General features: G+C 36.5%; 1 protein-coding gene across 1 annotated transcript in view; it reads left to right on the forward strand.

Annotated features, from left to right (window-relative positions):
* Positions 1-1,168: 1,168 nt before the first annotated feature.
* Positions 1,169-12,413, forward strand: part of LOC109073019 (5-hydroxytryptamine receptor 1E) — a 34,317-nt gene continuing 23,072 nt past the window's right edge. Inside the window, exon 1 of the mRNA XM_019089205.2 lies at positions 1,169-1,566. The gene's annotated coding sequence lies outside the window, so the exon portion shown is untranslated. The remainder of the gene's footprint in view (positions 1,567-12,413) is intronic.

Raw genomic sequence — 12,413 nt, forward strand, 5'->3', positions numbered from 1 at the left:
CTTAGTTTTCAATAAGTCAGAGACACATTGATAGCTTTCAATGACATAACAGAGCAGGATAATTCTCATTTTATTGTTCGGTTTCCCACCACTCCCACAAGCAGACCACAATTTAGAAATTAAGAAATTCATAGAAATTATGTCTATGGATTCACACAAAAGCTCAACTAATTATAGATCAGATAAATAGTTAACAAACCAAGTACCATGGTGGCCCCAATGGTACTACCCTGCCTTATTTATTTATTATTTGTTATGTGGCCTAATGGTTAGAGATTTGGACTTGTAACCAGAAGGTCACAGGTTCGAGTCTCGGTGCTGGCAGGAGTTGTAGGTGGGGGGGGGAGTGAATGAACAGTGCTCTCTTCCTCCCTCAATACCCATGACTGAAGTGCCCTTGAGCAAGGCACTGAACCCCCAGTTGCTCCCCGGGCGCTGGATATATAGCTGCCCACTGCTCCGGGTGTGTGTTCACGATGGTGTGTTCACTTCTCACTGCTGTGTGTGTGTGCACTTGGATGGGTTAAACGCAGAGCACCAATTCCGAGTATGGGTTACCATACTTGGCAAATGTCACGACTTTCACTTTCAATTAATTTGCTGCAAGTCCATCAATAACTGATAATACAAGTTAACATATGTTGTGAAATATGCTGTTTTACTTTACCATACGTAGTATTTTATATTTCATAAAAACACCAATATTTTTGTCAAGTCAGTGCCAATGAACAGCAGGTTTGCATCCTGACAACTTACAGTACTCCAATATTTTAAGTTATGTTGATGGAAATGTTTATAAATAGCTTGTTATTCCAAAAAGCAGAACATCAAGTGCAAAGAGTCACATGATCAGTGTCACTCATTTACTTTCATTTAATTAGACACATATAGCTTACATTACGATTTACATTAAGATTTACAGTTTTATTCGTATAACATATATTTTAGATTTTTTCAAAGTCCTAAAACTTTTATTACCAGGTTTAAATGAAAAATAAAACAATGTGGTCTTAGATTTTTAGATCCATCGTACATTTATTGAGTTGTTATTATATATATATGTGGTCTTAGATTTTTAGATCCACATATATATATATATATATATATATATATATATATATACACACACACACACACACACACACACACACACACACACACACACACACACACACAGTATATCTCAATAAACGGGCGACATAGACAGCCTAGCGTTCAATGCTCGTGTCGTTGACAAGCAGATAACAGGCGTGTTATCGATGTGATGACGTGATCCCGTCACCATGGCTCCAGCCTCAGCAGCTGATGAGAGGAGCCCTCTGCTGTTCTCAGGCTTCACATCACACGCAGAGCTCGGACAGAGCATGATGATGATGATGATGATGATGATGGAGCTGTCAGAGGGATCTGCCCAGGTGTGTGCGGGAGATCTATAGATGCACACCTGATGAAACAGCTCGGCAGGTCCACTAACACACCGACCTGACCCGCCGGATACCGAACGTCGTTTCCCGCTGCTGATGGATATCTGATTCAGCTTAAAGTACACGGACTCTTGAGATGCAGGTGAGTCAAAGTTCTTCTTGTTTGTTATTTGAGATTTGCTGAAGATTTCACTGAAAGAGAAAAAAACAAGCGCAAAGGCAAAACAAAAAAAACTTAATGAGACATTGAGCTGCAGTCTGGCTTTACACAATGATTCTTGACAGAAAACGGGATTTTTAACACTTTTATCAAACATCTGGCCCGTTTAATGGAATAACGCGACGGGAGAGGTTCGAAAATATGGAGTTATTTACTACTCAGAGCAAGCGGCTGGTTAGATTCCGCTTTCATCTGAACGAAGCTGTACGCAGCGGAAACGCGTTGAAGACAAAGTAAGTTTCTCCTAATTATTTATTTATTTATTTATTTATTCTGTTGTCATGACGCTCCGCACGAGCCTGACTCTGAAACAGAGATGGAAGAATAAATACATTTTATACAAACATGATGTTTGATATGACAAATAGGTGGCTTTCTCATACATATTACAGCTCGCTATAATATTCAGGGGCAATGCCTGCTGAAGTCTCAATGCTGTTTAGGCAACAGCCAAAGACTAATAACCACAAATTGCCAGTTTTGACTATTGTTAAATGGTAGGCAGTGTTTTATTTGTTTAATTCTCATTGTCCAAAGAAATGTTGATCATGCCACCATTCGTGGTTTGGTGTTGGTTTCAAATGTTTTACAGCAGGGGTCTCCAGACTCAGCACACCTGTCTGTAGTGTCTAGTTTGTCTAGAAAGAGATTGATGAGCTGCTTCAGGTGTGTTTGATTAGGGCTGGAGCTGAACTCTGCAGGACCGAGTCTGGAGACCCCTGTTTTATAGCTAATATTGTCAAGGACGTATTATTTAAACAATTTCATAGAATTTACCCCGCTAAACAATATTTTACAAAATAGTAAGGATGTAAATACTGCAATGCGGTAGTAAATATCCTGAAACTGGAGTTGATTTGTTGTGGTACTGCTCTTTTCATAGACATTTTGAAAATAGGTATGATATTTTATCCTGTGGCTTCATCAGACTGTCGTCATGCTCCTGCAGATATTCATCAGTCACATGATGCGCTGGTAACTGGCTCAAAAAAGTGGAAGATGCTCATTTCAAATTGTGTGCTTGTGTGCTTGCTGCACCTTCTCCACACTGAGAGACCAAACGGAGAGAGTAGAGCTCAGACGGTTATTCCTGAACAGCAGAAGTGCTAGTGATAAGAGTCAAATGTGGTAAATTGTTTAAAAGTCTGTGCTGTCTGAAGATGCTTCTGAAGAATCCCATCTCAGGTCTATTTCCAGTTAGACCCCTGATCTTTACATTCTGATCTGAACAGTTTCAGTGGCACACTTCAGCTCTGACTGACTCACAGTATGAATCTGTTATAATTTGATACAGCTTTTAGCGAAGGATGGAGATGTTTAAAGATTGAGCTCAGGCATGTCTGAGCACAGATGATCTATAAAACACTTGAATTGACTGTGTTTGGGCTGAAATACAGTCATTACAGGCATTTCTTGAGAAGAAGAGTTAGGTGTGCACTTAGCATAATGGTTTACCATGAAAATGTGTTCACTCTCAGGTCATCTGAGATGTAGATGAGGTTGTTTCTTCATCAGATTTGTAGAAATGTAGCACTGCATCAGTGTCTCATCAATGGATGCTCTGCAGTGAATGGGTGCCGTCAGAATGAGAGTCCAAACAGCTGATAAAAACATCACAATAATCCACAAGTAATCCACAGCACTCCAGTCCATCAGTGAACATCTGGAGAAGACAAAAGATGAAACTCATCCAGCATTAAGACACCGTGTTTTTAACTCAAATACATAATCCAACACTTCCTCCAGTGAAAAAGTGCTTCTCCTGTTGTCTCTCACATCAAAGTCCAGACACATATTTGTTTAGAGCTGTTTTGGCTTGTAAACGCTGCTTGATTAAACTGGATAAATATGTAAAGTTACATGAGCAAATCAAGCTCTCATATCGATTCAGTAAAATCTTTTTGACTGTATCAGATGTCCATATCGCTCCACCATGTCCTTATCAAATGTCAAATGTTGACAGAAGTTCAAGGAGCCCAACAACAGTTATGATTCCTCAAACATTCTGCTCATGGTTTGTTTATAAGAAACTTCTGGACCAATGAGATTTCACTGCGTGTGAGGCACAACGCTGCAGAAATAATAATGAAGCAATCGACAAACTGTCCTGTTGCTTGTCACTTCATCTGTTCCTGTCTGTCCAGTGTGAAGTGTGTGAAGCAGCATTTCATTCACACACAATCAAAGACTAAATCCTCAGCTCACCTCAATAATGCAAATCTAGTTTTAGCTGTAGTCCAGAGATTTAGGTTTGTTTATCAGTGAAATGTATGAAGTTTGTCTGCCCACATGCTGGTTTCTTGCCCTGCGGTCAGTCTGTGTCCAGATCCTGAGCTATAGTTCCTCCTGATTGCAGAGCAGCTTTTCAATCAAGAAAATCACACACACACACACACACACACACACAGACACACACAAACACACACAGAAAGAGAGACAGCCATCACAATGACAGATCATCCACAGGGAGCACAGCGAAACCTCTGAGCCATTCATTAATGGAAGACCGGCTCAAAATTCATCCAGTGTGGCTTTATTATTTCTACATATTGCAAAGATAAAGGAAGATATCTGCAAAGTGCACGAAGCAAATCTAACATCTGAGGCGTTTGTTACACACACAAAGCATTGTTATCCAGCTATGGTTGCAAGTTCTGTTATTACTGTCATGTTACTATGAAACAGTTGTGACTAGTTGGTTAGTTTCTCAAAGGATACATCATACAATAGTAGTTAATCAGCACGTTATATATAGCAAACACCCCACTGAACAGAAGTGTGTTGGTGCACTGATGCATGATGTTTTCTTGCACACAGCCATGGCCAAAAATATTGACACCCTTGCATTTTTTTTCTTCTCCAAATAATCCACAGTTTTTCCTCAACATATTCTGTAATAGTGTATTTGGTCTCTGTGAATCTTCTTCTTCTTTTTGTGTTTGTGTGTTTTTGATTGATTAGGGTTATTGATTACTAGGTGACAATTTTGCTCACCAAGGATGCATTTATTTGATCAAAAATACAGTAAAAACAATAATACTGTGGAATATTTTTACAATGTAAAACAGCTGTTTTCTCTGTGAATCTCTGTTAAAGTGTAATTTATTTCTGTGATGCGCAGCTGTATTTTCAGCATCATTACTCCAGTCTTCAGTGTCACATGATCTTCAGAAATCATTCTAATATACTGATTTGATGCTCAAGAAACATTTCTGATTATTATCAGTGTTGAAAACAGTTGTGCTGCACAATATTTTTGTTGAAACTGTGATACACAACCATTCAAAATTTGGGGTAAGTAAAGATGTTTTTAAATGAGAAATGAATACTTTTATTCAGCAAGAATGCATTAATAATCAAAAGTGACAGTAAAGACATGTATAATGATACAAAAGATTTATATTTAAAGAAAAATGCTGTTCTATTGAATTTTTTTATTCACTATATATATATATATATATATATATATATATATATATATATATATATATATATATATATATATATATATATATATATACCCATGTCATGACATCTTTTCTGAAGATCATGTGACACTGAATATGAGTAAAGATACTGAAAATTCAGCTTTGATCACAGAAATAAATTACAGTTTAACAGATATTCACATAGAAAACAGCTGTTTTAAACTGTAATAATATGTCCAAGTATTATTGTTTTTGCTGCATTTGTGATCAAATAAATGCAGCAGTGGTGAGCAGAAGAGACTTCTTGCAAAAATATGAAAATTTTTATATAAACATTTTGTCAGTCATCTTAGGTGTAATATTTGGTAGCTCAGCCTAACTGCAATCAAGCACTTCCAATAAGCATCTCAACCCCAAAACATCTCTGAAGCTCCTCCATGTTTACCTGCATGCTCTTTTCTCTGAAAGCTTCATTTTGCTTTCTGGAAACAAATAGATGGTGTGGTTTACCAGAAAGCTATAATTTGCTCTCATCTGTCCTCAGAACATTATCCCAGATGGATTTGGGCATGTTCAGGTGCTTTACAGTACAAAATTACTGTAATGTCAGTCTCTGTCACTGAGCAGGCAGCGGATGCTGTGAGACGAACCTGTGGCCTCTTGTGTCTAAAGGTCAGCTTGTGTGGCTGATCTGGTGTGGATTTTGTCTTGTTGTAGTGTTTTTGTAGTGTGTTAGTATGAGTGTTTTATTATTTTTAAACTTAGTTACAAATATAGTGCATCATTCTTGCATGCCTCTGAAATCCTCTGACATTTCTGCATTGGTCACTTCTCACCGGACCTCACGTTATGTCCTAAATCATCCGCCGGAATGAACGCACGTACGACAGTTAACAGAAGCTAGAGATTACTGTTTATAAAGTTTTAAATATGGATATTCGCCATATTGGTAATCCATAGTGTGCGTAAACGTTCTATTGAATTAACCCCCTGGAGCCATGTGGGGCACTTTTTATGATGGATGGATGCACTTTATTGGACTTCTTATGGACTGTTGAACAGAAACACACTGTAAATCATGGGCTAATTTTCATTTTTGGGTGAACTATACCTTTAAGGTTCATGCTGTGTTCTACCTTTAAATAGGATTTTGATTTAAAAAAGTAACTGAAAGTAGAGATTAACAGTTAAAATTCTGTAACAAATAGCAGTAAGCATCGACATTCTTTAAGATTTGTGTTGTGTTGTATATTTGTGTGTTTGAGTGCAGGGGAGTGTTGAGGTAATGTGATGTGTTGCATGCTTGTTGACTTTTGCATGTGTGAGTCGTGCATTGTTCTGTGGCTTTAAAAAAGCATTTGCAGTATTAACAATACAAAGTAAATTTAACTCAGCATCTTTTGTTCAAAGTTAGAAGTTTTTCAAGTCATGTCAAGCAGGATCTTCTGAAAAAATGTAAATGTATACCTCAGTGGCTTAGAGTAACTCAGGTTTGCAGAATACATCGGGCCAAGAAATGCAACGGATGCATTGCACAGAACCTCAACACCTTCCGAGACTATTTCTGCCTCTAAAGGCCTGCCATCTGGAGAGCCCCCTTGTAGGGTCTTCTTAGGTTATTTCCCCATAGTGTCCCGAAACAAAACAATAAAATGCATTATATTGTGCTTTTTTTTTTCTTTTTGGTTGTTTGTTCATTAAGAGGGTAAAAACACAAAACAACAACAAAATATGTCAGCCTCAACTTTAAACACAACAACAAATGTACTAAAACAAATTAAGCCAGAAAGTAAAGTAAATTACACAGACTTTTGTTTCTGAATACTTAACTACTCACCTGTATAATTACTTTAAAATACAGTAAAAGAGATGTATTACGCTCACTGACGGAGGCATCTAAACAGTCATTAATCTGTCTAAATCATTCAAACTAAAAAAAAAAAAAAAAGGTTTTATTTTATTTATTTTAAGATTAGTCATTGTATTTTCAAATTTGCACTTCCCACTTACTATAAAAGTCACTTCAAAGTGAACAACACAAAATTTACCATATTCATTCACCTGGTAATGTGCAATAAGATTAAAGACAATCAAGCTGTGATCCTGAGAACAAACAGAAAAATAAATTAATATGAATATTTAAAAGAAAAGAAAATGCATGACACAGTAATGACAGTGAACATCTAAGATTTAAATGCTAAAATAGGTAAGCAGGATTTTAAACAATACTTAGTCCAGCAATTTCATTATTCTACTCTTTCTTGTACATCTTTTTTATTTAAAGTGTTATGAGGCAATTAAATTAAAATGTTAATAAAAAGTGTTCGAAAAAAATACAGATAGATTTTATATACTAACACACATCCAGTTTTCTGTTTACGTTCTGTTAAGACGTAAACTACTGTTTATGTAAACCTTCGACAGTTTCGTTTTCGACAGTTTAATAGCAATAAGACGAGAAGATCTTCAGGATGTGCGCTGTGTGACAGGCTTTCTGTGTGTGCGCGTGTGCAGAAGAGCTTATGACAGCACGCTAGTAAAATCTTCTAAAAGTTAAAACTGGAAAGGCTATGAAACGCTTGTCTACCGATATATACTCTCAGAACTACTGCTACATGCTAACATATGATGTAAATGTATGTCGTATCATGCAGTATGTATGTTTGAACGGATGCACACTGAATAGTGTGTTTCAAAGTCAATCCAGTTTATCACGTGGTATATGCTTGGATCCTAAAAAATATTTTTTTCATTTGACTAAACTCCAGATTATTTTTGACTTTACCCAAAATTACTTGTTATGTTTCTTTATTAATTGAAGTAAACCATAAATTCAATATGTTTTGTAACAGTTTTAGCTTTAAATTAAGGAATGTACAAAACTTAATTTTTTAAGTAAATTCTGTTTATTTTATGATCCATATTTTTTGAGGGCAGACATCATTTTTTTACAGTGTACATTTAAGAACAAATTTGTGCAGGTCTTTTGTTCTTTTTTTTATCTCCTGCCAATTAACACATTATATAGCGAATCGACAAGATTTTACCCTCTCTCTTTAAAGGGATGGTTGATTGCGATTTCACTTTTTTAATGTTAGTTAGTGTGTAATGTTGCTGATTGAGCATGAACGATATCTGCAAAGTTGCAGCGCTGAAAGTTCGATGCAAACGGAGATATTGTCTTTTAAAATTCTGGCAGTTTAATGCCTACAAAAATGGCTGGTAAGGGACTACAAAACGCTTCTTCCCAGGTCCGCTACATCACAAACCCAGATAAACCAGAAATTTGCGAACATGGAAATTTGGGTGCGAGGCCATGTTGTGCTGCTTTAGAGAAGAGGAAGAGAAAACTAGGGATGCACGTAAAAATCTGTTTATATATGAATCGTGATTCTGTCTTCTAACGATTCTAATGGATTCACAAGTTTCAAAACCAATGTTCTAAAGCAGCGGTTCTCAATCCTGTTCCTCATGTCGCCCTGCTCTGCATCTCTCTCTCTCTCTCTCTCTCTCTCTCTCTCTCACTCATTTAGATCGTCAGATCAGCTCCAACAAACTGTTCCATTTATACACTTATTTTCACATAACTATGAGAAGCGTTATACATGGACGCACGTGCAGTTGCTGTGCTGTATTAAAGCTTTAATCAGAATAAAACAACAACAGCGTATCTAAAAATATAAGACAACAATAAACAAAAACACCATTAAGAGCTGTGCGTGCACAGGTTCTGCGCGATCCTCTTCATTAATATTCTCTGCATCTCAATTGGTCTCAAATTGATAAGAAGTCAATATGCAATATAGACAACACCATTGTTGATAAAATTCTGAGGTTGAGGGTTGTGATGTTTTTTAGGGATCTAGAGGTGGTTTAGCCAATCACAACACATTGAGCCAGCTGACCAATCTCAGCCCATCATGTATTTCTGAGGGAGGGGCTTCAAAAAAACAGGAAATAATCGAGGCGTCTGTCAGAGAAGGGACAGATCAGTGTGGAATAAAGGTAAATTATGTAAAAATAATGTGTTTTTTAAAAAACGAAGCATTAACACATGTTAGATGGCACCCCATAAACACAATCAAGCCTAGAAAAAAACAGTCAACCACCCCTTTAAAGCATTTTTTACTCAAGGCTTGTTGAGATTCTGCTTACCAGTCAGCATCCAGCACTTGAGTCACCCAAGAGCACACTCCTCACTGCAGGCACTTTCAAACATGTCTCTTCTCTCCACTTCATTTAGTTTTCGTATATTCTTCACACACTGTAAAAAAAGTGGTAACCTGCACTTGTTACATTAAAGAGCTATTTCTACCTGATCTTACTCTTATATTTAACCTAATATTTGGGATGATTCAGTAATGTTAAACACATTTAAGTAAAATCAATTAATAGAGATATTAGGTTACCATTTTTTTCAGTGCACATCTCCCTGTCATAAGCACTGTAAACATGGATTGGTGAACTGGCATCAGCACACAAAACCGTTTATGATTGAACCCACTGAATTGACCCATCGCTTTTTATAGTGTACCATTTACACACTAATCTTTTGCATGTTACAACTTTCAGTATAGACAGCATCCAGTGAAAAGGTAATGTAAAACAAATGTAAAATTATCAAATTTAAATGTAATATTAAGAAGACTTGGCATTAAACTGTCAGCATCAGGCAATATACTTTAACTCTGTTCAGTTACGTGGGTTTATTATGAGCCGCCATTTCTATAAACTTGTGTGAAGTTCCAGCCTGGTGTCATTGTTTACTGTACATCACTATTGTACATTCTGGTGTTTATGCAAACGTAAGTAAATGTACGTTTGGTAGAACCACACTTTACATAAAATACATTTGAATTCTCATGAGATCATGTTGGAAGTTAATTTAAATCAAGTTTTTATTATAAAAGAAAATTATATAATTGGTAAATCATTAAAATACGTATACGTCATCATATGTGATGCACACAGCCACATGAACTTCTGTAAAGCCCACATCTAGAAAACACACACTCCCGCCTCTGTGTTAGTCACTTCTGAATCACAGACGCGCGGTTAGAAGAACTCTAACACAAAACTTGGAGGCTAGAAACTGTGCTTTCAGAGGAACAGGTTTGGAAACATGTACCATGTTCATCAACACGGTAATCAGGTTGTACTATGGTATAATAAAATCATGTCTTTAATGTAGTTTACATGTCTGTCTGTTGTTTTAACATGCTTTAAGACAAACTATGTGCAAATTCATCAATCAACACCACTGATGAGCATTTTCTCCTGTTTTAAAAAATGGTTTGAAACTGATGTTTCCTACCATCACAAATATGTAACCAATCCTGTCAACCTGCAGGGCGGGGCTTTTCATATCATTAGCATATCACAGATTTGTGAAACATTAGCAACACATTATTAGCTGTTTGATAACATAGCCAAGCTAAAGGCTAATGACAGGAATTACTATTAAATGCCTGATGTTAGAGAGGAATACATAAAGTGCATGACCATTCTGATACACGTAGACAACCCTGTATAATTCATGCTTCTTCTTTAGAATCAGTTTCTGGTTCAGTGTGTGTGTGAATGAATCCAGTATCACCGCTTGTCGCTGTGTTGTGTTTACTGCTTCAGTTAAATGAGTGAAAGTAATACAGGTCCAAGCTGCTGTGATTGGTTTGGAGACCAATTAGCATATTCATAAATATTTCAGCATATTTAGTATCCATGTACACTAAATGAGGTAAGGGTGTAGAGTTACATTCAAGCCACTTTAAGACACAAAGAAATTTTCATAAAAAAAAAAAACATTTAAGTGTGTAATTTTGATGGCTTTTAAGGGATAACATTAGTGACTGCATGGGGACTTTTTTATTGTTTTTTTATATGTGATAGTATGACTGTATTTGTCTTGAACTCGCTGTGCAGTTCTGTGATGTCTTGGACTTTAATGCGGCAGGTTTTTATCAGGTCATCTGAGCGATTGAGGTTATACACCTGTCGCAGCAGAACATTAGGGCAAGGAGCAGACAACTTGACAAATGTTTCTAGCAGCACTTCTGGGCTTTTGGGAGGCAGTTTTTACAGATCGCTCATCAGGCCCCCCAGCGTCATGGATGCTGACTTGATGCTCTTTCCAAGACCAAGGTATGTGTGTGTGTGTGTGTGTGTGTGTGTGTGTATGAGAGAGAGAGAGGAAGAGCTCAAGGATAGGCTCACCTTAACATGGAGCTCAGGACTTGGCTTGGTTCTCTGTTTTGATCAATATTTATAATGATTCTGCATGCATACGTATTTTCATTAGTTTGCAGTGTGTGCATGGTTAATGGTTGCTTTGACTATGTGGAGCTCTTTGAGAAGCTACTTTGAAAGGCGTTTAGACAGTACGAGAGTTAGAAGTCACAATAAAAGCTTTCATTAATGGAGAGTTCATGACGGATGTTCCTCTGTGTTACCACTTTTTCAGCATCTTGCCTTGCCTCTGCAAGTATTTTTCTCATTTATTTGCTCTACAGAGATTTCAAGTAATATTTCAATAAAGTGTAGGCCATGAACCACTGTAAACTAACTCTGATTTCAGCATTTGAAAATGGAACACAAAAACAGAAAGACAGCAGCTCAAAGGAGTCTGAGTCCAGGCCAAGACCTGACGAGTGTCTGAATGGTTCAGAAAGTGTAAATAAGCTTCCCTTCAGGGTGAATGAAGCCTTGTTTCCTGTCAGCACACACACATTCACTCTGCTCCAGTGTTTGAGTCAACACAATCGTTTGGAGGAAACCGTTTTAGCACCTTCATTGTAATAATTGTAATAATTCTCAGTTTAAACTAAGTAAAGGGAAAAAATGGCATATGAACAAGTATTCATTTAAAAAGAGTTCTCTGCAAATTTAATTAATAATTTACATTAGTAAATCGTTCAGTAGATTATTCAAGCAGCTTGTAGGTCTGTGTTTATACAGATTTATATTATATAATTTAAAATTAATTTCTCAATAAAGAAAATCAACGTCTGGTGCTTAAGAACTGTTGCTTACGTGTGCATAATTGTACTGAATGTGCACTTTTAGTGTACTTTAAATCTTAAAAGTATATTTAAAAAAAAACTGTAATTGCAGATCATTTAATATTAATGAAATAAAAGTCACTTACGTGTACTTAAAGAGACACGCTTTCATGACTGTATCTAACAAACTTAAGTACACCTTTAAACTTTCTAAAAATGTCAAAATAAAAGTTGTACTTTTAAATCATGGTTTTAATAATCTTTTTTGTGCTTTAAAAAAGTACACTTATTTTGATGCGTTGACTATGTTAGTGTAATTGAGTGAAGTTTTGGTTGTTACATA

The sequence above is a fragment of the Cyprinus carpio genome, chromosome A20 (assembly GCF_018340385.1).
Source record: "Cyprinus carpio isolate SPL01 chromosome A20, ASM1834038v1, whole genome shotgun sequence".
In the NCBI taxonomy this organism is placed as follows: domain Eukaryota; kingdom Metazoa; phylum Chordata; class Actinopteri; order Cypriniformes; family Cyprinidae; genus Cyprinus; species Cyprinus carpio.